This window comes from Apus apus, chromosome 7 (assembly GCF_020740795.1).
Source record: "Apus apus isolate bApuApu2 chromosome 7, bApuApu2.pri.cur, whole genome shotgun sequence".
NCBI lineage: Eukaryota > Metazoa > Chordata > Aves > Apodiformes > Apodidae > Apus > Apus apus.
In genome coordinates, this window is record NC_067288.1 from 10,618,989 (window position 1) to 10,645,643 (window position 26,655).

The window sequence follows — 26,655 nt, forward strand, 5'->3', positions numbered from 1 at the left end:
AAAGAAAATGAAGTGTTCTGTTTGAAACCTGGGGTAGGGGGGAGATAACAAGACAGATAACAGAATAAAATGTAGGGAAAGATACTTACAAAAGAATCTTGTGATGTGGCCCTTTTGCCATCCTGTTCTAATTCAGCAACATTTTTTTTTTTTATGTGCAGCAAATCCTTTTATTGGTTATTTCTTGTTCTTTAATGACTTCTCTACAGGGTTGCATGGGTCGATAGGAATGCCTTCTCCAAAATCCATTAACATGGTTCTTGACTGAATGCAGTCCAGGCATGTTAATCACCATTATTCTTCAAGAATGTCAGACTAGTCAAGTTTTCTATATGTGAATTTCTTGTCTAAGAATCGATGTGTTTCTTATTTATATACAGGATCAGGTACCTTGCTGGAAATTACGGTACATTGTTAGCTTAAAAATGTGCTATAGAATATTTAATACTGCAATCTCTTTAATGTTTGCAAAGACTCACTACTTGATTAGAAACTGAAATTAAAATTATAGTATCATCTGCACCTTTCTTGCCTAGATGATAGTACAAATCAAAGAAACATAAACTTCCAATACTATGTCTCTTCTTCTTTGACTCTAACACATGCATATTAAAGAGAAACTTCACATTTTTTGATGTGGTTGCATCAGAAGAAAAGATACTGTGTGATTGATGCCAGTGAGGTTTGACAAGTAACAACTTTACAGAAATTATACAAAAATTTCCTTCCATATTTCCTCTCAACTTTTCTGCCACTTTGATGAAACAGTAATCTCTCTAATCCATTTCTTCAGCTAGAAAATTGTTTCAGAAACATACACTTCCATGCAGTTATTACCATGATGGAACATTTATTACCCAGCAAATGAGGCATCACATCCTCTGATAATTCTCCTAAAACATCTTAGGAATAACTGTCCTCTATTGTGCATGTCAACAATCAGTTAAAACATCAAAAAAAAGTCTTGTTTATTCTGCACAAGACAGAATGCACTGTTTCACTGATCAGTATCCAGTGCAGAAATATGTTAAATCTTGTGTGATAAATTTTTGCTTTTTGCTGAGGGGCAGTTTGAGACAGCTCTTGTGCCCTAAGCCGTAAAGGTTGTGGATTGTGGAGTCATGGATTATTGTTTTCACGTACATGAGACCTGGTCAATTTTGCCTTGAAAAATAGATCTGTAATGCACTAAACGATCATGGCTTCTGGAACACTGTGTCTTCCTGGGCTGTTGTAGAAGAGTGAGAAACACAGCTAGAAAAAAGGTAATTCAAAAATTGCTGGTAGGCCTTGAACAAAACCAGTCTGCTTAACTATTTGCTTTATTTAAAAACAAAACAAACAACAGGAAGAGTGTTACAAGGACTAAAACCACATGGGAATTCTAAATCCATTACTCTGCTTTAATAATTTTTTGTTCAGTCACTTGTATTTTTGTTTAGTCTCCTTAAAAGGATGCAGGTGAAACTCAAGGTATTCAGAGAATAGAGAGAGAAGTTAATTTCAATGTTAGGATTTTCTGTATTTGAACAGAGTATTTTTCATCAGATTGGCTAAGAATAAGATGAGAAAATATTTGCTGAGTTACATGGCTTATTGCCTGTCTTCAGTCTCATTTTATTTTGTGTATATACATATGTATATGTATGTTTTTACCTGCTTCAGTAGAATATTATTTCCTAATATCTATATTATTTCTGCCCTCCACGACTAGCTTCAGAAATGTGTAGCTTTTGTGGCACTGTATAACTAAAATGACCTCACTGAACTATTGTTCTGTCTAAGGGGAGTTTTCAAACACAGTTGACTATTACCTTGAAAATAAAATTTTTGAATAGTAATGATTTGTAGGAGTCATTGTTGCAGGTTCCCTTCCTTCCTATGGCAGATCTTTACAAATAAATTTCAATTATAAAGACCAGTAAAAAAACCCTAATTGCATAATGAGAAAATTTAAGTTATTTATTTATTTTAATGTTTTGCTGCTGCCTTTTCATTCTTAAGCTCAAAACAAATTAACAAATTTGCTTTTTTCTTTAGCTGAAGCACTTGGTTACATAATGATATTTATATTTTGCACTCTTAGAATTTAATGTTGGAACACTGTTTCTACTGCCTCTTCAACCAGTACATTAAGAGCCATCTTGCATTTCATTCTTGCAAACGTCTAATGTTTTTACAGAATTTTACAGAATATACTGTGGATGGAAGCAAGACCTGTCCTCAAAGGAATGTTTTCTTCAAGAAAAGTTGCCCATTCTGAGCATTTTCCAGGTAAAGGATCTGTTTTAGTGTTTCCTACATTCAGCCTTTTTTTTTTTCTTTTTTTTTTTTCTTTTTCCTAAATGTTACCTGTTTGTTTATACACTGTGGATTAAGAATTAACCTAAGAAAAGCCTGCTCAGTCAAAAGTGTTTTACCCCAGTGTTGTTTGTAAGAAGGGGACAAAATGCAAACTAGTATTCATGTTGGAATCAGGCTTACCTGGTAATGCCAAAAGTATATTTTATGTGATTATTTAATGTTTTGTGTGGTGAAAACAGCTCCACTTCCATGATCTCAAATTCAAATAGTTACCATAGTAACTCATGTTATGGTATATTATTTGGACATACTGCAACTTTTTTTCAGAATGTATGTTTCTGGTTGATCACGTAATGTTTCCATGGCTGAAAATGTCAGATCTCTTCATTTGCAGCAAGCTAACATTTCTCTGCACTCTCAAAACCTTTACAGTGACGTATTTTTGAGATCACTGGTAAAAATCCTTGTTTATATTTCTTGTATTCAGATAATCAGTGAGCTGCTGCAAAGCAGTGCTACTCATTTCTTTTTTTTTCTCACTCTGTCATCTTTTAAGGGAGTGAGGGTTAGGGAGGTAACTCTGCAGCCACAAGAAGTAGTAGATTCCAGACCTGCCGATAGAAGGAAATGGCTCTTCAAAGAAAAAAAACAAACAACAACCCGCTGAGAAACTGAAATGAAAGCAAATGAGAGTATCAGATGACTAGCTATTCTGTAGTTTTTCATAGATGCTTTTTTCATAGTGTTATTTATGCTGTGAACATGTAATTTAGTTTGCAAAAGGCATTTGTTAGCCTGTACTTAGGACTTGACAAACTTGTTTTAATCTTCAAGGATTATCTTCAGACATGTATTTACTAAAAGAAATATCTATAATCTTGGTAAAAGAAACTTTCTGTTCTTTCTGCTCACATTTTGAGGCACAAAGAGCAGCTGGATTCTGTATTTCTAAGGAATATTAATGAAACTTGGTCACCTGGCTTTGAAAATCCCAGCTAAGGGCCTAACTAGGCTTTCAGTCTATCTGCTCTTTTCCCTTTATACAAATACTGTCTTTAAAAGCATTTAGATGTTAGTATAACTGTATGCAGAAGAATGCTATTGAATAGAAGGGAGCAAAGTCAGATTCTGCAAATGTAGGTCATTCTGAAATGCTTTGTCTTTGAAGCTAATCTCTCACATGTGCACCACATAAATATTTGGATATAAACATTTAGTCACTTGAGTTGGTTAACTTAACACCAAGTATTTTCCCATGTTTTTCAGTGCAATTTTTTTTAAATGAAATTATGCTTGTCATTTTCATCATTTTACATCTATAACTATTTTGAAAGCAATTTACACATGAAGTGTATGACACCTAAATGCCATAAATTTTGCATATGTATTGCTGCTGGTGCAAATGTACACCTTTAATTATCTGTACTAGCAAACTGTCATTATTATGAGGCTGACTGAAGAGCATGACCCACTTCACTCATCCTCTACATGCAAACCATTCTGTTCCTTACTTTTTCTGTTTGAAAGGTTATTAAGATGTTTTAAAAGAATGGTTAGCTTGAAATGTTTGCCTGAGATAGATGCAGATATGTATCTGATCAAGTCACAGAAGCAAAACCTCTGTTGCAAGGCACTAACTTCCTGCAGGTTCCTCCTGCTGCAGAAGACTCTCCTATGCCTCCCCTGCATGTGTGGTTGTTTATAGATCATCCTCATCTTTGCGTCCTGGCCTGTGGGACACAGGAAGGCCATGACGGTGTATGTGTCTCCTGCCTGTACCCTAGCAGGGCTGCAGGTGGAATCTGCTTTCTTCATTTCACCTCAAAGTGGCTGTTGTAGCTCCCTGGAACTGCAGTCCAAGTTGTAGACTCATGGAGTAATTTAGGTTGGAAAAGACCATTAAGATCAAGTCCAACCATAAACCTAACATTGCCAAGTCCACCACTATACCATGTCCCTAATAAAGCCCAAGATGGTGACACAACCACTTCCCCAGGCAGCCTATTCCAATGCTTGATAAATGGAGATCTTAATATAGCATCTCTATACGGTTGCTCAGATGAGGGCTATTTATCTGTGCTTCTGTTTGACACTTCCATAACCTGATGCCGAGTGTACTAGGTCCTGAAATTGGTTAATAGGTGGGGAAACCAGGACTTGTTTTGGCTTGAGTGCTAAAAAATACTTCATGGCCATGTTGCATAGTTCACATCTTTGTTTCCTGTTTCATCACATGGTAATTGTTATTTTAATGAGTTGATTTGAATAACTATCCATACACCAAGGAGAAGCATCAGACAGCTAACATGATTTATTACATATTCCAAGCGCATTTGTCTTGGATTTGGCATTTCTGCTATCTATCTCCAGAATGCCCCTGCCTGCTTGACAGCAGCCTGTCAGTGCTGTTATGATTGCTGTGTGCAGTGACTTTAGCTGCCAGCTTTCCTTGCAGACTTGGAGAGTGACTGGTTTGCACTGTAATTACAGCAATGTAGAGTAACTGAACACTTACTTGCCTCTGACCCTGTCAATTACGAAAAGATGTAGTATCAATACATATTGCAACCCGATGCTTTACCATTTAAGTATCAATGCAGGAGATGAAAGGTAAATGATGGTGACCAGCTTTATGCATACCTTGCTCTATTGAAGCTTTCCTCTTAACAGCTGTTTACGCAAATAGTGCTGCAGGAAGATCAAGAGCTGTCTTTGTAACATTAACTATTCTTGAAGGTACCTTAAGTATTGAAGTAGTGGTAAAGAAATCCAGTAATGCTAAGGATTTTCATAAATTATCTTTCAAAACTGTGAAGGCAAAGGTCAGGTGAGGTGGTGGTTTATTATTATTAATGAATATAGGAACAAGAGAAGATATTGTTTCATTCAAAACACATAATATTTTACAGATGAGTTTCAAGGCATCTTCTTTCTCTGAACCTCTACTAAGGATGACTTGACCCTGGCTTTATTGATTAAATTTTTATTCTTTCCCAATTAATAATTTAAGTTGTGAGCAGTAGTCTGGCATGATTGGCAGGAGCCTATGGGAAGTTTTAAAGTAATACACCATTTGCTCCTCCTGCTGCACTGGATTTCTTCTGCATCATGCCAGTCTAATTAGACTGAAAACTTGATATCCAGCTGTGTAACTTCTTTGGCAGTTCTTTTCCTCAGGAGAACAACAACAACAACAAAAATACTAAAATTGTTATTCTTCTCTGATTCAGGAGAACTGTTACAGAGCTGGTTTTGGTCCCCTGCTTGTTAAGTCAGTCTCCAGCCTTGCTGGAGTTTCTTATTTGTGCCCACACTTTAGTTGATCTAGCAGGATATTGGCTGTGCTACAGTAATGCATCACCATGAGCTTTATATTTTCCTGAATGCAATGTGGCTCGTTGCTCTTGGATGGGGAGAAGGGCAAGGCCCTTGGTTCACCCAAAAATGTTATTACAGTAATAACTGTGTTGCATCACAGGGAATTTTTATACAGGGGACTTAGGTTAAGTCATATTGTAACCCACATAGCCCAAAAAACCAATATTTTTACTTAAAATCTGGCCCTTAATGTAGTTCTGAGATTCTGTGTTTGTAAAGAGTTGATTGCATATAATGGTCATTATGCTCTCACTAAAGTATTTATCTGCATGTGGCATTAGTTTGTGAGTCCTGTAAACAATGGTAGCTCACTAGTGTCTGCATGATTAGATTACATTTTAAAAAACAGAAAAATATGTACAGGTGGCACAGACTGAAAAACAATCTCAAATTGTAAATGGTATTTAGAGGTGTGACTGGAAATATGTAAAACAAAACAAAACACCACCAACCAAAAAAAACCCTACCACAAAACCATAAACTGGAGCAACACTGGGGAAAATGGCCCAAAATAGTTATACTGGTTCTCCAGAAACAGATATTTTAAACTCAGAATCATAGAATGGTTAGAGTTGGAAGGGACCATCAAGTTCCAATTCCCCTGCATGGGCTGGGACACCTCTCACTAGATCAGGTTGCTGTTCTAGAGCTGTATTAGCTAATAATCCTGATGTTGAGGTTGTATGAAGGAAATCACTTGCTAGTGGCTGCAGCTTTGTGTGTGTTGTATTCCACTGCACAAAGGTTTCCACAGCCTCAGTCCAAATGTTGTTTGCTAAACGTGCCTTGTGGTCCTGAACGCTGCTGAGAGTGTATTCACAGCATCTTTCATTCTCCTCTTTCTCAGTCTGCCTTTGACTTTCTCCCTTTTAATGTGGCAAGTACAGTCCTCTTTGCACAGTCCTCACGCACAAATGCTCCCAACCCCTGTAGCAGTATAAAGCTGAAAATGTTATTGTCATTGGTAATATCAAAATGGAGCATGTTTCAGGTGGCCGTGTTATACGGGCGCAAGGACAGCAAAAACATGTTCTGCTGCCTTAGGCATAGTCTCCTAGCCACAAGGAGGAGGAGGAAGAGGAGGAGAAACAGTTCCTTAGGACCTAAATGCTGTTAGTAGAGGGAGTACTCCCACATCTTTTTCCTTTCTTTTATTTCAAGTGATGATTGTATTTGACTCAGTTGTTTTACATGTATATTACAGTCTCTGCCCTGTTACAAATGCTGTATTTGACTTACACAGCCAGCCTTTCGACTTACACAGCCAGCCTTTCACAGTCTAGGAGGTTCCTCCAATGCATTGATGACAACTTCTTAATGCAAATGGTGGACAAGCCGACTAGAAGAGGAGCGCTGCTGGATCTTGTGCTCACCAACAAGGAGGGCCTTGTTGAAGCAGTGGTGGTCAATGGCAGCCTTGGCTGCAGTGACCACGAGATGGTGGAGTTCAGGATCCTGTGTGGGAGGAACAGAATACCCAGCAGGACTAGAACCCTGGACTTCCACAAAGCAAACTTCGGCCTCCTCGATCAATTGTTAAGGGAAGTCCCATGGGACAGGGTGCTGGAAGGTAAAGGGGCTCAAGATAGCTGGTCAACATTCAAGGACCACTTCTTGCAAGCACAGGATCAGTGTGTCCCAATGGGTAGAAAATCTAGTAAGGGAGCTAGGAGACCAGCGTGGTTAAAAAAGGAACTGCTGGGCAAACTCAAGTGGAAAAGGAAAATCTATAGATCATGGAAGGAGGGGCTGGTCACTTGGAAAGAATATAGGACTGTTGTCAGAGAATGTAGGGAGGCAACTAGGAAAGCTAAGGCCTCCTTGGAGCTTAACCTTGCAAGTCGGGTTAAGGATAATAGAAAGGGCTTTTTCAAATACATAGCCGACAAAACTAACACCACAGGCAATATAGGCCCACTGCTGAATGAGGCGGGTGCCCTGGTGACAGAGGATATAAAGAAGGCAGAGGTGCTGAATGCCTTCTTTGCCTCTGTCTTTACTCCTGCAGGCTTTCCCCATGAGGCCCAGTTTCAAATAGCCCCAGAAGAAGTCAAGATAAAGGAGGAGTTTGCTAAGGTAGATGAGGATTGGGTTAGGGAATCAGTTGAGTAATCTGGACATCCATAAATCGATGGGTCCGGACAAAATGCATCCAAGGGTGCTGAGGGAGCTGGCGGAGGTCATTGCTAGGCCACTCTCCATCATCTTCAGTAAGTCATGGGTAACAGGAGAGGTGCCTGAGGACTGGAGGATAGCAAATGTCACTCCAGTCTACAAGAAGGGCAAGAAGGAGGACCCGGGTAACTATAGACCGGTCAGCCTCACCTCCATCCCTGGAAAGGTGATGGAACACCTTGTCCTTGGCACTATCTCTAGACATATCAAGGACATGGGGGTCATCAAGAGCAGTCAACATGGTTTTACCAAGGGTAAGTCATGTTTGACTAACCTTATAGCCTTCTATGAGGAAATTACTAGGTGGATAGATGATGGTAGAGTGGTTGATGTGATCTATCTTGATTTCAGTAAAGCATTTGACACGGTCTCCCACAGCATCCTTGTAGATAAGTTGATCAAGTATGGGTTTGATGATCAGGTAGTGAGGTGGATCAAGAACTGGTTGAAAGGTAGAAGTCACAGAGTTGTAGTCAATGGGGCAGAATCTAGTTGGAGGCCTGTGACTAGTGGAGTCCCTCAGGGGTCAGTACTGGGACCGGTGTTGTTCAACATCTTCATCAACGACCTGGATGAGGGTACAGAATGTACCCTCAGCAAGTTTGCTGATGACACCAAGCTGGGAGGAGTGGCTGACACACCAGAAGGCTGTGCTGCCATTCAGAGAGACCTAGACAGGCTGGAGACTTGGGCGGAGAAAAACCTGATGAAGTTTAACAAGGGCAAGTGTAGAGTTTTGCATTTGGGGAAGAAAAATGCCATGTACCAGCACAGGTTGGGGGCTGACCTGCTGGAGAGCAGTGTAGGTGAAAGGGACCTGGGGGTTCTAGTAGACAGGAGGATGACCATGAGCCAGCAGTGTGCCCTTGTGGCTAAGAAGGCCAATGGCATCCTGGGGTGTATTAGAAAGGGTGTGGTTAGTAGATCGAGAGAGGTTCTCCTCCCCCTCTATTCTGCCTTGGTGAGGCCGCATCTGGAGTATTGTGTCCAGTTCTGGGCCTCTCAGTTCAAGAAGGACAGGGAACTGCTGGAAAGAGTCCAGCGCAGAGCTACAAAGATGATTAAGGGAGTGGAACATCTCCCTTATGAGGAAAGGCTGAGAGAGCTGGGTCTCTTTAGTTTGGAGAAAAGGAGACTGAGGGGGGACCTCATCAATGTTTACAAATACGTAAAGGGTGAGTGTCAAGAAGATGGAGTTAAGCTTTTTTCAGTGATGACCAGTGATAGGACAAGGAGTAATGGATACAAATTGGAGCATAGAAGGTTTAAGGTGAATATCAGAAAAAATTTTTTTACTGTGAGAGTGACAGTGCACTGGAACAGGCTGCCCAGAGAGGTTGTGGAGTCTTCTTCACTGAGACATTCAAGACCCGTCTGGACGCCTTCCTGTGTGATGTACTCTAGGTGACCCTGCTCTGGCAGGGGGGTTGGACTAGATGATCTTTCGAGGTCCCTTCTAACCCCTACGATTCTATGATTCTATTTCTTAAATATTTTGTAGAATACTTAATTTAGAAAAACTGTTGAAATCTTCTAATGAAATGGAAGTATGTGTTTAATAAAAGTATGTATTTAAATGAAAATAATAGTACATTCTTCCTGCAAGGTGTTTAATGTACTGCCTTATTTCAGGAATTAGAACATGATAGTTTCCAGGTCGATTCAGTTTTAACTCAGTCTTGAGCAGCATCTTGTAAGGTATTTTTAAGCATGTTTAGATCTTGTAGTTGTTCTGAGGTAAAATCTGCTGCAGCGGAAACCCATTTCAAAGGACAGTTATTAGGGTAATCCCAGTTAGAACATTTCAGGATTGACGTGAAGATGGGATCAGACAATATGCTTCAATAAGTCTTTCCTGGGAAGATGAAATGTTATTAATAATGAGAAATAGGATCACATGAAAGTTAAGATAGGATAATCCTACCTCTATCCACCTAAAACTTAGAAGGCTAGAAAGAAAAGGAATGGCATGTCTGTATCTCTTAACCTTCATATCACCTATAATTATCCCATTTACAAGGTTATAATTTTAGAGAATTTTAGAGATTTCAGAGAATAACATGCATCCATTTATTAATCAAATTATCAGTGTAATACGAAAATTATTTTGATCTCAGGTGCTTTTACTTTTATTAATCAGAGGATTAGATACACATGCCAGCTATTCTAGTGTGTGTATATGAGGGAAGAGGATTATGCCTTAAGTGGGTCATAATCACAGCTGATGCTAGGCATTAAAGCTACATGACTGATGAAATCCAAAGTTGTGGCTTTCTGGAATCAATCTTCTGGCCACACTGTCACTAGTGGTGCTTCATAAAATGTTTAGCAGTACCTATCAAGTTCAGTCTTCTTGAAAGTTATCATTTGAATTCCAAGCCCCTTATGTTAAATATCTTTTGATGCCTTTGGTTTGGGAGTCTAAAACTTTCTGATAACCATTATCCTTTAGTAATTTTTATAGAGGAAGAATGTCTCTTTCCTGCATTTCAGAGCAGAGCAATCCTGCATCTCTTTTCTGATTGATAAGTTTTACATGTCTACGAACTTGTAAAAATACAGATTTTAATGTTTCTCCCTAAACTTTGTCAGACCTGTAGGACAATTTATTAATCATCTAGGAAAATAGCTAGAGATCTTCTTTCATTTGGAGTGTGGAGGCTGTGAATTGATGTTCAGTTTTTCCAATGATCTCAAATCACTGTGAAAATACTTAAGGAATAGAAAATAAAATACCATGCAAAGATACAAATGTGATTTATGGATTGAATTTGCAGTTATATTATTATGTTTAAATAGATTTTATCTTTAGTGCGATAATGGGCTCTGTAAGTGCATTTGTACATTGAAGCTGTAAAAAAGAAATTGGTCTATTTTTACAATGATTTGGTAGTATTTTGTTGCATCTACATCTATTCAGGCTGTAGAAGAGACAAAGGAAAAACTTCTGTCCTACTCTTAGTTAATGCAGTTGTAGTGCATGAGGCTGAGGAGCCAAATGCAGTTCAGATGCAAGCCGTTAGAAGATATTTCCTGGGAGCAACATGGAATTGGATTGAAAATTGTAACTTCAGCTGTAGTTAACTTTACCTTTTACCATATATTTGAGAATTTGGATGCAAAATGAAAGTGCTCAGGTCATAGAAATGAAAGTCAACTGAAGACAGTTAAATTTCAAGGATGAATGTTAATAACTAAAATGTGCTTATTTTTAAGCAGAAAGTTGTTCCTGGTACAATGTTTCCCCTACAGTGCTTGGGGACTTGTTCCACTTTTGATGAAGGTGTGAATTTCTGGCTAGTGTCATCTGAGATTAATGATAATTTTGCACTATAGGAAGTGTTAATTGACATTAAATGATTTGCCTTGTTTTCCTCATGTTAGTCACTTACTGCAAATAAGTAGATTTTTCATGGATTTCAGGGTAAAAAGGACAGGTTTACAGTGTTCTGCATCTGAAATGTAATGTATTGCTGCTATGCATTTCATCGGGTGTTTTTCTGATATTTTTTCCATTTGGAAAAGTTATAGAACAAATGCAAAGTTGGTTTCAACTGCAATCTATGATATAAGACTGGTTTCAGTGGCCCTCAGATAATAGATTATAGGTCTGGAATTACTTTAGGGGTTCTCTCTGGTTTTGTTGCATGGAATTCAAGACTATTTTCTTGACATAGTTTTTTCTTTCTTCATAAAATAGTAGGATAATAGCATAGTTATTGTATGAACAACTGTTTTGGTTTCATGGTTTAGCCATGACATAAATTAAAATTGTTTAAACTTGGGAGTAGGGAAGAGTGTTCTCTTTTTCATATTTGAAAATAATTACCAGAATTTTTATCCAAAATAGCTTTTTGGAATCATGTTTTGTAAGTAGACTTGATAATGAATGTATTTGTTGAATTAGGTGAATCATTTTAATGTATTCATAATTATGTTTCTTTAGCAAGTGAACTGTTGTTTAGAACAATTGTGACTATAGTATCAGGTTCTTTTGGTAGTCATGTTCATTCTTGCCTGCAGCCTCACTAAGGAGGTCCTCCTTATCATAGTGACATCAATTTTACTTCTGAATCCATATTACCACATTAATAATGTTTCTTATATTCTGACATTCTCCTTGAAAATTATCCTGTAAACCAAGTGTGTTTTCCACATACCTTTATGTATTTGCATAACCTTTTGGTAGAAAACCAGATTTTTGTAGGGCCTTAGATTTTCACACTGAATTATGGCAGCTTACTAATGTTGTCTGAATCTGTTAAACTGGAACATTTTAGTGATCATCAGTAATAACAGATCCAAAGCACCTTTAAAAATTCTGCAGGTGACTTTTTCCCAACCTCTTCACATCAAATGGAATAATATGGTGAAAGAGTTTCCTGTCTGCTACAGCTGATAGAATAGTTGCAGCCTAATCAGATAGTCATGGATTTTTGTGAGGCATAATTATAAATACATTAGCATCATTTACACAAATATGCTGTATTGCATTGAGGATGAAAGTAATGGCATATGGACTTTCTGGTGGATGGGACAGTTCTCTGCCAGAAAGTGTTGAATTAAATATTTTGGAGTAAAATGATACATTTTTAGAAGGTCTGCTGCAGGTTAGTCAGAATTTCACTTAAAAAAAAAAATCAGAGTATCAAGTAAGTTCTCACAATTTTATGTCTGTGATTATTAATACTAAAATTATATCTTTTGGTAGCCCCAGAGTGAGGTAACACTCATAGGTCTCTCTTGGTAATTATAAAATTCTTTGTAGGTATGTGGAGCAGTCAGACTGTTAGTCTAAAACTTCTCTTTGCCCTTGGGTATCTTGTCTTTTGTTGCTGGTGATTGTTTTCATATGGTTGGAGAAAAAATGCAATTCCAAGGTGTGGGTTGTTGGTTTTTTTTTTCCATTCCTTAATTAATGATTTCTCTTGCCTGATTTAGGTGCTCTATGTCCTTGAAAATCCTTGATATTTGACGTATTATATTCTTTCTGCTCCTGTATGTGAACTTTTGATGTTATCATCTGATAGAAACCACCTTAGCCCAACTCAGAGCTGAAAATCACAAACTATTCCAATAAAACCTTGCAGTTAAGCTCTACCATTTTGAGTGAGAAACAATTATATTATCTGTTGACTATCACAGGGGAGAAAAGGCAATACATCACCATTTGTAGTCTACAGATATTAGTGGCTGAAATGTGGTGGACTTCATATAGGAAGACACTATGAACTAGAAAATCTAAGCTCTTTAGAATCCTGGAATTTTGACATATTTTTAAAATAGAGTCTAACTCTATTTGTCTTTAATATAAAATTATGATTTACTGTGTTAATAATTCAACCATTTTCAATTTTAACTGTAACAGATAAAAAATGTGTACAGATATTGTCTTATTGGACCACATGTGTATGAAACTGTATTAGAAGTTAACCTAATTAAGTGATACAATATCAATGAAAATAGAAGAGGGGAAAAAAGGAATCTTGATTTATTATTGTACTGTATAAAGTTATTCTCCCAAACTGATTGGGAGGGGAGGGTCTAATGTAGGTTTCTAATTTCTGTCTTTAATAACTTTGCTCTTAGATCTGGATATGGAATACACATTAAGACACTGATGGGGTGTGTTACTGAAATCCTGCTGCACATTCCTGCCTGTTTGCAGTCGCTCCTACAGGCCACTGTAGGACTGGCATTTATTAGTAGAGTCTCAGTTGAGTGCCTAGAAAATAATTTTGATACCTGGTAGGGTTAATGGTTCTAAAATCTAACCTGATCAGAATTTTTCTTTCACAGTTACAAGTTAGAAAGATACTGAATGTCAAGATTTTTATTATGTTCAAAAGTAAATCCAATTTCATTCATATTTAGAAATCTGTGTGTAAACAGCATGATGAAGAAAGTGGTGAGCAAACATTCTTGTTATGGTAAGAAAGGGGCACATAAATAATTTCTATTAATGTTAACTGAAGGATCATTTTCAGGGTTTTCCTCAAAGCAATTACAACAAACGTGTCAGTGTCTGTTGTGTAAAACTCTACTATGCTTTCTTATGGTCACTTGTTTTTATTAAAGAGGAATTGCTTGAGCTGAGAGAGCATAATTAAAGTTATTACAGAGAGGATTTTAAGCACAGAGGAAAGAATAAGAAATAAAGTCCTTATGTGAGCACTAGTACTAGAGGTCTGCCTGTTACTTCCACAACAGTTGAGCGAGCATACAAGAGAGCCATTTATAACGTGTATTGCCGTGTGCCTGCTCTGATTGCATCCTTTGATGGGTTAATTGAATAGTGTCAAGGAGGGCAGCCCCGGTCATGTAAAGAGACTAACAGGATGATGGTAGCAGTTGGTACTTCATTACTTAGAAACAAATCAGAAATTCTTCATCATAAAGGCAGTAACTACTGAGCAGTTCAAGAGCAAGAGTTTAATGTATGATGGTTTATGAGTTAAGGAGCTTTTTTGTTAATAGAGCCTTACTTAACCCCATGACGATGTTTCACTCTTGATCTTTCTATGGCTATCTGCAATGAAGCAAATGGACCAGGCCTACCATCACACATCCAGGGGACATTCCCACATTCCTTGAAACCAACCCTTTTACTCTTCCTGTGTAAATCTTTATATTCATGGCATGACATTTGTGAAGGAAAATAGCTGTATGTATTGGCTGTAGGTGCCCAGGCACTGGCAGCAGGGGCGGCCTTTGTGAGGAGAGGCCGGGGCTGCTGCGTGCCGGGCAGAGCTGGTTCCAGCCGGTTCGAGCAGCCCCACAGCAGGGCACAGCTGAGCCCCTCGGTGAAAACTGGTGGTGCCTCTGCGAGAGCGTATTTGAGAAAGGGCAAAATGCCACACAGGCAGTGAGGAGTGAAGAAAAAACGTGTATCAGCCCTGTGAACACCAAGGTCGGAGAAGAAGGGAGAGGAAGAGAGGAATTCCCTGCAGCTGAGAAGAGCCAACACAGAAGCAGGTTTGGCCATGCGGTAAGGTCACAACAACATGATGTAAACTCACGCACAACAATATTGATTATATCACTGATGTACCTTGCTTTCCTTTTCCTTATTTCTTGACGCATTTTTCGTCACCCTTGTCCCTCCCATTCTCTGCCCTGATACCCTTGCAGTAAGCAACTAATACTTCTTCCCCATTAGTCTCATTTCACTACATCTGTACCCAAGTTTGGTGCTTCAGATACCATTGCTGAGGTAATTTTTACTTCATACAGTATTATTGACACAGACACACAGGTGCTTCTTGCCATAAAATGTTTTGCTCTCCAAAGGGTCCCCAGTACTCCCTTTCAGTTACCTGTGAAGTTTGACCATTTCATAGAGAACTCCACCTGAACTACCAGTGAAATGCTGCCATCCCCTTGGCACTATCTCCACATTTTATCAGCATCTCACACTGTTATCTGTCATGTCTAGAAATTTGTCGTGGCATGTCCAGTATCTTCTCACATTACATGCAGTTGGGTGTACCTCAGGCCAGGGCATGGGCAGCAGCCCTGTCACCTGCTCACAGCCTGAACTGAACACCACTGGGTGCTGACTATTGTCATTCAGACATGTATGGTATTACAGTTCTCTGTTTCTAACCTGTTACCCTCTTTGAACTACCATCAGCTTCCAAAGATTTGTGCAATAGTTGAAAAAGGGAAGTCGAAGTATATTTTCCGTATTGTTAATGACAGAGTGTCAAATGTGCAGACTACAGTCAAGTTAGATTTACCAGTGATGTTAATACAACTAAAAAATAGAGGAACTATCTCAAATTCAAAGTTTTAAATGTTCAGCAAAATGAATAGGAACAAATTTTCAGAAGCAATGACCTAAAATTTCAATATATAAATGGAAGGTCAAATTTTAAGATATGCTTCGTCCCCTACCACAGAGTTATTTTACAAGGCTTATGACTTACTTGCTGCTTTCATACACGCTGAGTTCTTCTGAAAATATGGTTTAAATTGTCTTTGGATCACCCCCTATAATCCATAGGCTGTGAAACAGGAAACTTGCAGGCTGAAAGTTTGAAAAGACTGCTTCTACTATCATTTTTAGTAGTGAATGTCAGTGTTCAATGTTGCCTTCCTCTAGCTTGCCAGTGCTAGTTTAGTTTCTTAACAGCTTTTCAATTTTTATAACTACTGGATTTGGATGAGTATTTAAGATTCCATGTGATTATTTTTTTTTCCATTGTAACTTGCATTTAAGAAACCATGCAATCTTTGTTACCTGTCCAGTTGTTAGGGACTTCTCATTGATTCATGCTTTTGGAAACTACATTTCATGTAAAGAAGAAACAAAGGCATAAATGAAATAAGGAGCCATGTGAGAGATTTTGGAAAACTTAGTTTTAATTCCCAAATGCCTTTATCTGGTTGCTGTTGGTGATTATTTTTATTTGCTTTTTGTTTGTTTGTTTGTTTGTTTAAGATTAGATTTAATTTTAGGTTGAGGCCCAGATTCAAATTATTCTTCTCATAGCAGCCCCAAAACTTTCAGTGTGAAGAGGGTGAAAGTACAAAGACAACAAGCTTATGGTGGTATTTGCTTAGGCTGTTCTTTCCTTATCTGCCACTTACCAGCTTTTACCAGAATTTGCCACTATTTAATTTCATTTAATGAGTGGTTTTGGTAAGGTCTTGAAGACAGAAATTACCTCAGTCTTTTACATGTGTTGACTATTGTTCCTTCTGCTTCTTGTGCTTTCTCTAGGAAATAATTTCAAACTCTTCATGTCTGAGTATGTGAATGTCTTTTCAAACTTTTGGTTTCTGAGCCCCTTCAGTTTCACAGTAACATAGGGACCAGAACAGTATTTGAGGCACTACCAAACTCAGTAATGTATTAAAAGATGTGCATAAGTTTTTATAGTCTGTCCTGTTCTCTGGTCATCCTAACATTTATTTGGTTTATGATTTCTTTACACATCAGAGAGAAATTTTCACTGAGCTGTCCACAGTGATGCTTCTGTCCCTTCTTGTGTTGATTTCTGTGATCAGACGATTCTAATTAGTGTAAAATGGCCTTGTGTTTTTCTCTCTTTTATTCTGCATTTCTGGACTTGCAGTTTTCACATCGTGGGGAGTTTTCCTGGAAAATGAGGAGTCTATGGTATCAAAACATTTCTAAAGTTTACAGAGATTACATCAAAACATTTGGTGGAAAGCAGGTCTGGCAGAAAAGTTGGCCAGATTGCATAGTTTCTAGCCAGCTTTTTCATCTGTGACAGTGCCAGGTTAGTGAGCTGCCATGTAGCTCTTCCCAGACTTTTCAGGCTATTTTGATCTGATGAACTTTGGGAAACTCCTCCTTTGGGAGACTGGATGTTGCAAGTTCTGGTCTCCCAGTTTGGCTGTTCCAGCTGCAAGCTGAGCTGACAGCTCCCTTATGGACCTGCATCTTGTACTGCCATATGGTGGAGTATGGCTGCTGTGCTGCCTGACCTCCTGCCCACTAAACATTTTATCCTACAGTGTGTCCAGCAAGCAATGTTCCAGTATTGGGAATTCATTCCCTCCCATCTCCACAGAAAATTGCTGACAGGTTTCTAAGGGGGGATGATGATGATTCTTGTTATTGTTATTATTGCTATTATTAATATAGTAGTAATAATATTGTCATATATCATATCCCTATTGAACATTTAACTGGGGCACACCTCAAGAAACCTCATAGAATTGTTGGGTAACTGGTGTGTGAGTTAGCCAATTCTAGACTAAATTTAAATGAATGTAATTAACACATTGTCTCATGGTTCACAAGTAATTTTCTAGGGGTTTGAGGTAAAAAAAAAGTAAAAGAAAGCAAGCAAAGAATCTTTTATGTTTCATAGTCCTTGAAAATCAGACCTAAGAGTTTAAACATAAAATAGTTGTATGACTAGGTATTATTATCTTCCAACCATCACATATTTTAATTGATTTGACTTTTTGGAGATAAACACCTTGGGTTATGTGTAGCACAAAACATAACACAACATAATGCAATTTCATAAAGGATCTTTTGTAATTGCTTATCACACATGGGTGTGCATGATAAAAACAGTAAAAGAATAAATGAAAAATCTTTAAGTCAAACCATATTATCAACACACTATTTTAGTTGCTTCTGAATTTTTTTTTATTTTTTTTTTTTTTTTTGCAATATGTCCAGACCTGAGCACTGAGAAAACGTCAATCTCTTCAGGAATGCATTAGGAGCTGTGGGATAGAATTGATAAATCCACAGATGTAAGATCAATAGTGGGGACTTTAGGGAAGACAACTGCTGGCTCCTGCATAGGGTGTAAGGTGCTTTTCTGAGTGCCTGAAGCAAGGTTATCATATTTCACAAGTGAATTCTTACTTTGCATCTTGTTTTTTACTGAGTAAGTGTAAGGAGAGTAGCTAAAAAGCATCTCTATCACTTAATGCAACTATATAATCTATAAATGGCAGAGCTTAAGAATGAGGTAAGTAATAAGAAACTTATTTTAAAATAAATTTACCTCCATATATCGTGAGAATTTAAGATTTGCTTTTCCGAATCAAACTTCAGTCTGTGCTTCTGGATAGCTGTGTGTGGCTGGACTGTGATAAGCCTTTGTGCATTCCTAAAACTTAAACCATACAGATTAAAATATAAAGAAAAAAAATTACCTCTCGCCATGTTTTTCAACCCTTTATGACCTGGGCCTTCTAGTATCTGTGGCTGACAAAATACCCTGTTCTGTATGGATGAATGACAAGCCTCTGACTTTCTGGAGTATGTGGTAACCATTCAAGAGCTGACACTTGAGAAAACTCCTGGGCTAACAGCACAAGTAGCATGAATATTATGTGTATAGTCTGAGCAAGCTCTGAAGAAGAACTGGATTTGTTGGTCTGAAGGATAAATCTCCGCTTTTGCTGTCATTTAGCTCAACTTTATTTTTTTCCAGTAGCAATGGAAGTATGCTTTTTGTCTTAACAAAGTCCTGCTACCTCCAGTCTTTGAAAGATATTTTTTACATTGATAGACATTTAGTATCATAGGTCCAAATGACAAAACAGTTGTCAGTTCTGACTCCAGGATGCAGAGTATCTCTTAACAAATTTTCAGTGTCTGAAAAGCTCAAGACAGTGTTCCATATGGCAGTCTAATACACTTGAGTCAGATCCCTTGCAAATGTCTGTGGCAGCACTTTTTTATGGTTTGGAGGGTTTTTTTTTTCTTTATCATTTTTTGGCACCGTAAGATGTCTAGCTTACTATCATCTTAAGGCTCACCTGATGCTGTCTATTCATGGGACATGTTAATGTCTAATTTTGGGACCTGCTTCACTGTGGCTTACAATTCCTGCAGACATCCTTAGCATTAGTATGTGGTGTTCCTAAAACAGTGACAAGAGTGAAAACGTGTTCTTGTGCTGTCACCTGACTCCACTTGTGCCTTATCTCCTGATGCATAAGAATTCTCATAGGTCATTTCACTTCTGCTTCTGGTCTTTTCTATAAATGCTAGTTGTTATCAACTCTAAGTTCTTCAAGCTTTCTCTAAATAAGGGTCAGTGATGGGTACTGCAGAATGATTGTCAATTGCTAAATCTTACCTGAAAAATTATAGCTAAAATAGTAACTAATTCATATTTGCTATAGCTTAATTCAACTGAGTGGAGGCCTTGTTTTTACAGCCAATATTTTTTCTTGGTTCTGAAATTATTAAAAGTAAATAAAGGTTTGAATATTATAATTTTCGGTTTGTGCAGCTCATACATACATTAGTTAATGAGAGAAACTGACACACCAGTATACTGTTGTGCCTTTTTGTTCCATTCAAAAAGGCTCATTTGCTTCCACTCATTTGCTTCCTTTCTGTCACATCAGAGTTGTTATTGTTTAACCACATGGTGACTGCTCTTCCTTCCTCAGTTCTTCTGGAGACTCTACTTTTCCAAGTCTGGTGACTGCTTTTAATCACTGCATAATTTTTAATCTAAGCATCTGATCTTGAGATATTTAAATAACGAGACTGTTTTTAATGTAGAAAGTTAAAGAAAATTAACTGTTTATACCCCTTCCACCTAGCTTCTCATTTTGTTTGAGTTTGTCGGACTATTTCCATCTTGAAACAGATCTGGTATTTTTTTTCCTCTGCTGTTTCTATTGCTGCTCTTGTTAGTTCTACTGCTTTGGGCCGTGTTAAATTTACTTTTGCCAAGAATGGTCTTTGAAATCTCTCATTATTAACAGAACATTCATTCTCTCAGTATGTCCTCTAGGACATTTCTAAATGGGCAATATTCCGTTAGTCTTTTGGGCTGTCACATACATATCTATAGTATCATATAAGTATACTATATTGCGTCTTCCTATAATGAAATATTTTTCATTGATGTTGGTTCTGATGTGTATTACTCCTTTGCAATCCTTTGCAGTTCTTCTGGTGTTTTATCTCCTGGTTTCTGAGACTGCTACACACTGCTTAAGACAGGGTAAGTTTAACACTTTATATGTTTAAGAAAATTGTTTCATTCTCTGTAATCTTGTATGTGTAAAAAAACTGGCACACAGTTTCAATATATTGCTGCTAGTCCCTGTTTTCTGCATTGAACTGTTCATTTTTCCTACAAACTGCCACTCTTCTGTTTATTTAAACGTATTTATTTGTTTATTTATTAGAATTTTTATTCAAGAACCATTCAGTTTTAAAAAGCAGCCTGTACTTATATCAATGTTCCTGGTCTATTTCCACTAGTTGAAAAAATACATTGGGGAAAAACTGCCTCTAATTAAACAGCAAATGAAAGCGGAATGGAGAATGGCTCTCTTATGCCTTGCGCTTGTTTCATTTCCTGAAACACTATCTGTTAACCCTGTGGAATATTTTGCTCTGGATGTCACAAGTGCAATTTGGAGGAGTCAGCATATAATTAACTTTTTTTCAAAATTATTGCTCCTATAGATCCTTTGGTAGTCTATATATGTTTTGTATGTCACTTTTTGCAGCATGAACTACAAACTTGTTATGTGGGGACAATATGTAAATTTTTTTTATCTTTTGCAAAATTCATTGAGATATCAGCTTTTCTAAAGCAATTGATGTTTTCTTTTTGTTCTGAGTGCAACACATTTGTTTGCTTGGAGCTATGAGTGTCCATAGTTCTGTTTTATAGAACAATATCAAGCATGAGCTGTGCAATGTGCTGCCTTTTGATCTGCCAAATGGTAGGCTCTTCAACAGATAAATAATTAACAAAGCCCGTAGTCTGGTGGCTAAATTCAGTCCTTCAAATGACAGCAGGCAAGATTCATACAACTTAGGGTATTATTTCCTTATTCATCCAAAATTATCAATAAAATGATAATTTACACTAAGAGTGTGACTTAGAAGTCTGTCCAGATTAGATGGTCTTCTCTGAATGTGTTAGGTGAGACTGAGATCTGGGCTTTGGCCAGGCAAATTTCTGGGAATGGCACCTTTTCAACAAATTAAGTGTTTGGAATTGGGGTATAGAGTTACCTCTTGGTTCACAGTTTCCACCAAGGCCAGTGCCAATTTTGTGGGCCTGCTTTCACACCCTGGTCCAAACTAATAACTTGCCTGAATCTCACACGATTTAAGGGAATCTCTTTGGCACAGGGCTACTAGCTTTGTTGGCAAAGCACTAGCTAATGCTTCTGTGAGCCCTTTTCTGCCCCAACCCACTGGAAATCTCAGCAAACCTGATTGGCTGTCTACCATAAAACAGAGGCAGAGAAAAATTCTCCTGTGGAGGCATACAAATCCTACTGAAGAGCTGATATCTACTGATGCCAGCAGCATGTTCCTACATTTTGTTAAAAGGGATTGATATTAACCCCCTTGGAACTTTCATTTAACTGTTCCATTATTAACATCTCTTCTGACTCCCAGTCTCTCTGCTTTCTGAATTACCACTCTCTCCAGCTCATCTGTTGGGGTTGGGTTTTTTTATTCTTGTTTTGTATTTTTAAAGTTAGAGACATAACTCATAAAATTAAGGGTCTGGACAGAAGGTTCCAAAACTCTGTAAAATGAAATTTCAAACCTTAGCAGTGCTCACCTCTGCGATTTTACTTCTTAAACAGATTATTTCTTTACATTTATTTCCACTATTTATAGACATACACAGTTTCATTCACACTAGTATTAAGGAGAAAAGAGGTTCCAAAAATTATGCAAATCGAGGTCTGCTTTCAGATCTGCCAGAAATAATCTGTCTGGAACTCCAGAGAAGTACAGCAGAATTTCTGCTTTTTTCCTAAGGTAGACACATAATTGAAGAAGAAAGCTGAGATTTTTTAGTAGGGCTTAATACAGTCATGCACCAGACTACTCTTTCCCAATAAACTGAGTTTCTATGCCACTCAGTCTTCTTTCACAATTCTGATCTCATTTGTGGTGTATCTTTTATCTAGTCATAGATAATATATGCTGCCCAAATACAGTATGAAGCACTCAAGATTATTTATTAGAAGGAAAGATTTAGCTATTTAAATGATAAAATTGGAAAAGGCCAAATCTAGGACAAAGCAAGCCTTTGGTTTATCAGCCAAATCTTTGGTTTATCAGGGAAAATATTTTGCTGTTATTTATATTTTATGTTGCTCTCAATTTTTGAGGGTTAAATGTTTTGGTCATTTGCATGCAAGAAACCCGGGCTCTTTTCCTGGAACTCCCAAAGGCCTTTTTAGTGGCCTGGAGCAAGTTCATGGCAGATAAATGATGGGATTGAACCTAAGTGTGGCTGTACGTATAAATGTTTATATACTTATTTGAGATACTGCGATAAGAGTCCACTTGACCACAAACCTAGCACTGTTTATTGGATTGGATAAAGCTGAATGATGAAGATGCTAACACTATCTGCTCAATCTGCATATGTGTTAGTGTGCCATAAACACAACACTTTCCATCAAATACACTTCCTCTGATATGATTCAAGCTCTTTTATTGCAGTGTTCTACAGTATTCATCAATCTCCCTGGCCTTGACAGCCAAATGCAAAATGCTTGCTGATTTTCAGGGATGTCACTTGACAGCAATCTGCTCCTGGTTTAGAGTAATAGGCTATCAGCAAAACACATGCACAAACAATTGCAAACATTTTGAACTGAATTCTGGGTATATACTTTGCACCAGAAATGCACTTCTGCAACTAGTAGGGTTGCAATGAGTGCAATGCACAGAAATTGGACCTTCATTCTTCATTAGAAATTAACTGAAATATTCACAGAGAATCACTATGTGGCACTATTAGTTTCACTATCAGACATGGAATGTTCTATTGTACTAGAGGATTTTTATCCATCCTTGTGCACTGCATGATATTTTTTTAGTTGTATTTAAAATATTTGGTATTTTGGGTAGGCAGTCCATATCAATACAGGAAGTCCTAGTTGCTAACAATGCATAGATTAATATGGACTTTGATTCTGAATGATCATAAACCCTATTGTAGAGAATAGTCAATCCAAATCCAGCTGGCAAGCATTTTTGGTCCTAAAGTTCAGTTGGGGAGCTTTAGTACTGGCACCAAGACTCCTTGACACTCTGGAAAAAATACCATTCTTTTTTCTCTCTTAGAATTCTATCAGAAAACAAAACTGAAACCTCCTCTGTTTCCCTGGTTGGTTACTGTCATCCTAGGTTAGTTAATCCATTTGTCAGTCTCGTGATCTGGTCAGAGATTATGCCCAGTGATGTATGCCAGGTGTTGAGCCATCAGTAATCTTCACCTCTTTAAAAATCACAAAAGGTGTTATGCATTGGAGATGCAAAAAGTCAAAGTTTGAAGTACAGAAGCAGCTGTAAGCATCACACTTTCCCAGGGTTTTCTGATGATGGCAAACTTGGTGCACTGTGAGACTGTTGATTCCAAGGATATCATGCTGTCCCAAGTCTATTTATGTTTATTGCAGAGACATTTAATTGAATCCACTGAAAAAAAAAAAATGAGATTTTGAACAAATGTGATAATTGTTGTGCATTTTGTGCTCAAATTGAAGGAAAAATGATGCTAGAAAAATTATTTCATTATTTTTGAAAGAATTTCTTTTTTCTTGAATGCAGTGATGATCCTTTTGCAGTCAGTGACACTAGATTCTCCTCTGGAACTAATTTTTATGTAAAAGAAAAAGGTGGTCTTTCTGTGCTTGATAGCTAAGGGAGATCTTGAGGATACATAAATCATTTCACAATTTCCCAGTGACTGATTGTGGGTAAATTGCTAATGCTCCCTGTGCCTATTTTACTGGACTAGGAGATAAATAGTACCTTTTATCTCTAGTATTGCAAACTTCACTAGTTGAAAAAGCTGTTTGTTGTTATTTTGTGTGTAATAAGATGGGACTGTACGCTCTGTTGGAGGATGTGCAGCAGCAAAACACTAGAAAGAAAGATTAATATATAGGAAAAAAAGAACAAGGTTTAGTTTAGGGGCTTTAAGTCCTATGTTTTCACGTTGGCTTATTCTGCTTCCCCAACCTAAGCTCATGCATGTACAGTAACTTCTTGATGAAGTGTTTAGTTTAGGACTTCAGGGATCACAGAGAGCAAACACTACACCTCACTAGGTGTTCAGCTCCAAGGCTGCTCTATAACCACACTGGAAGTGGGAATACTGCCGCTACCCAAAGGAAATTCCAGAGATGCTTTCTTGGCTGAAATATGTTTGATTTTTTTTTTTAATTTTTAATATTATTTTTTTAAAGAACCAATTCTGGAGGAAAGACAATAAATCTTAATATTTAACAGTTAATGCTAATCATGCATTGATCTGTCTGACAGCTTCATCTTCAGAAGCTCAGTCAACTTTAAAATCTGAATTATAGTTGTCCCTAATTCATGTGTGCTGAAGTGTCCCTCATTTTCTACTGAGAAGTTAGGGGATACTGGTAGATAACAGCAAGGAAACACAACGAAAAATTTTTATTTATATTTTCATTCCTTTTCTTACTTCCTTATCCTTATTTGTGACTCTGTGATCCATTCTCATTTGAAAAACTTCCCAGATTTCAAAGTGTATTGGACTTGGTCTATCTCCCTTCTTTTTTGGTAATATAGTTTAAAGGAATGGGCTTGGAAATACATTACTGTTGTTTCAGTTTAGTCCTATACAAGACAGTAATTCTCTGTACCTCAGTTTCCAATCTGTAACAGGGGTATCATAATATGTTTTATACAGCAGGCTGTATGGGTTAACTAATGAACTCTGGAAAAATTATTACTGATTTTTTGAATAAAAGTGCTATATTTTCAAGAACTGCAGCAGTGTTACAGACTGACTGCAGTCTAACATCCCAGATCGTGTGAGGATTAACAAAAAAAAAAAAAGAAGACAGACCAGCTTAGCACTTCAAATGTTTCCTAAAATGAAAAGGCACAGAACTATCTGGGAGATGCCTGATTTTTAGAAAAAAGCTGATGATAAAGTTGTACAACATCAAAGTTACTCTTGATATGCATGAAAACTGATCTTCTGATACTAATTTGGAAAAGTTTGAGAAAAATTAGTTCTGCTAAAGTAGAAATTGGTGACAAACAAAATCAAGGACATCCGTATCAGTACTGTAGTTGTTTTTATTCTTAACAGATGCAAACAAAACCTGTTAAGACATTTGCAGTCTGCCCATGCATGTTATTTCCGAATAGAATGGACACCTGAAGAGTTTGGTTTTAAAACATCTTTTAGATGAGAATTATCTGCTGGTTTAAAGTTGAGGCTTTTGGTTTTAGTTTTCTCCTTAAGGGAAACAGAACACAATGTAAAAAGGTCTGTTCTTCCATTCAGAAATAGCTGCTTTGCTTGTCTGCTGTGAGTTCAATAGCTTGGCCATGTTCGTTTTATTATATATATTTCTATTTAATCACTGGGCTCAGTTTTAATCTTTTTTTGGTTCTTTTCCAGACAGTGCTTTGGAGCTGCTTATAATTTCTGTCCTTGTAATCCTAGATTTTTTTCTGTTAAACTGTTAAAAGGAAATTTAGCTTTAAGACTTGTGGGAATTCATGCTGGCTACAACTGTGTTATCAGTACGGCTGGCTTTATATGATCCTTGATCCTAGTGGAGAATTGAGAGTTGAGAAAGGTGGATTAGGAGAAATGCTGGACAGTGCGTGTTGTTCACAGCTGGCGAAGTAAGCCTTTTTATTTCAAATGCAGTTCTAATGGCCACTGAGTGCCTCTGATGTCAGGACAGCATACAGGAGAGGCAACACACAGCAGACACTGTGAAACTCTGGCTGGTAGATAGAACTGGGGTCTTTTGGGTAATTTCTTAATTTACTGTTAATTTTTTCTAGCACTGAATTGAGACTCTACTGTAAACATTCTTAGTTCAGTTAGCATTTTAGTTCAGAATTCAAGTGAAAATAATCCCACCACCTTTAAAATTTAATGTAAAAGCTGTTAGAAAATATAGTAGTAAATTGAGTAGATGTCTTCCACTAAGAAGGAAAATTACTTTCCAAGAGTCTCTCTTATGGGACAGGAAAATACATGTAAGATCAAAGTAGATCTGGGTGACTTTGAAGGTGTTGTTGTCAAGTTCTAATGGGAGACTGTGGTGGGAACCTTTTCAAAGGCTGAGGTCTGGCAAAGCACAATAGCACTTCTTGTGGTGTTAGTATATACAACATAGTGCTAACTAGCCAAGTTCACTTGACTAGTATAACCATTAACAGTTCTCATCTCGGAGAGAGAGGGTCCATCCTCATCAGGACTTTATAACACTACATAAATTTGAGTCCTGTTTGACTCAGCACTGAACACAGATGTGCTGGCACCATACCCAACACTGTGGAGC

General features: G+C 37.5%; 1 long non-coding RNA gene across 1 annotated transcript in view; it reads left to right on the forward strand.

The window, feature by feature from the left end:
• Positions 1-20,322, forward strand: part of LOC127386909 (uncharacterized) — a 110,456-nt gene extending 90,134 nt beyond the window's left edge. Inside the window, exons 3-4 of the long non-coding RNA XR_007890012.1 lie at positions 2,183-2,274; positions 20,265-20,322. This is a non-coding gene — a long non-coding RNA (uncharacterized LOC127386909). The remainder of the gene's footprint in view (positions 1-2,182; positions 2,275-20,264) is intronic.
• Positions 20,323-26,655: the final 6,333 nt, after the last annotated feature.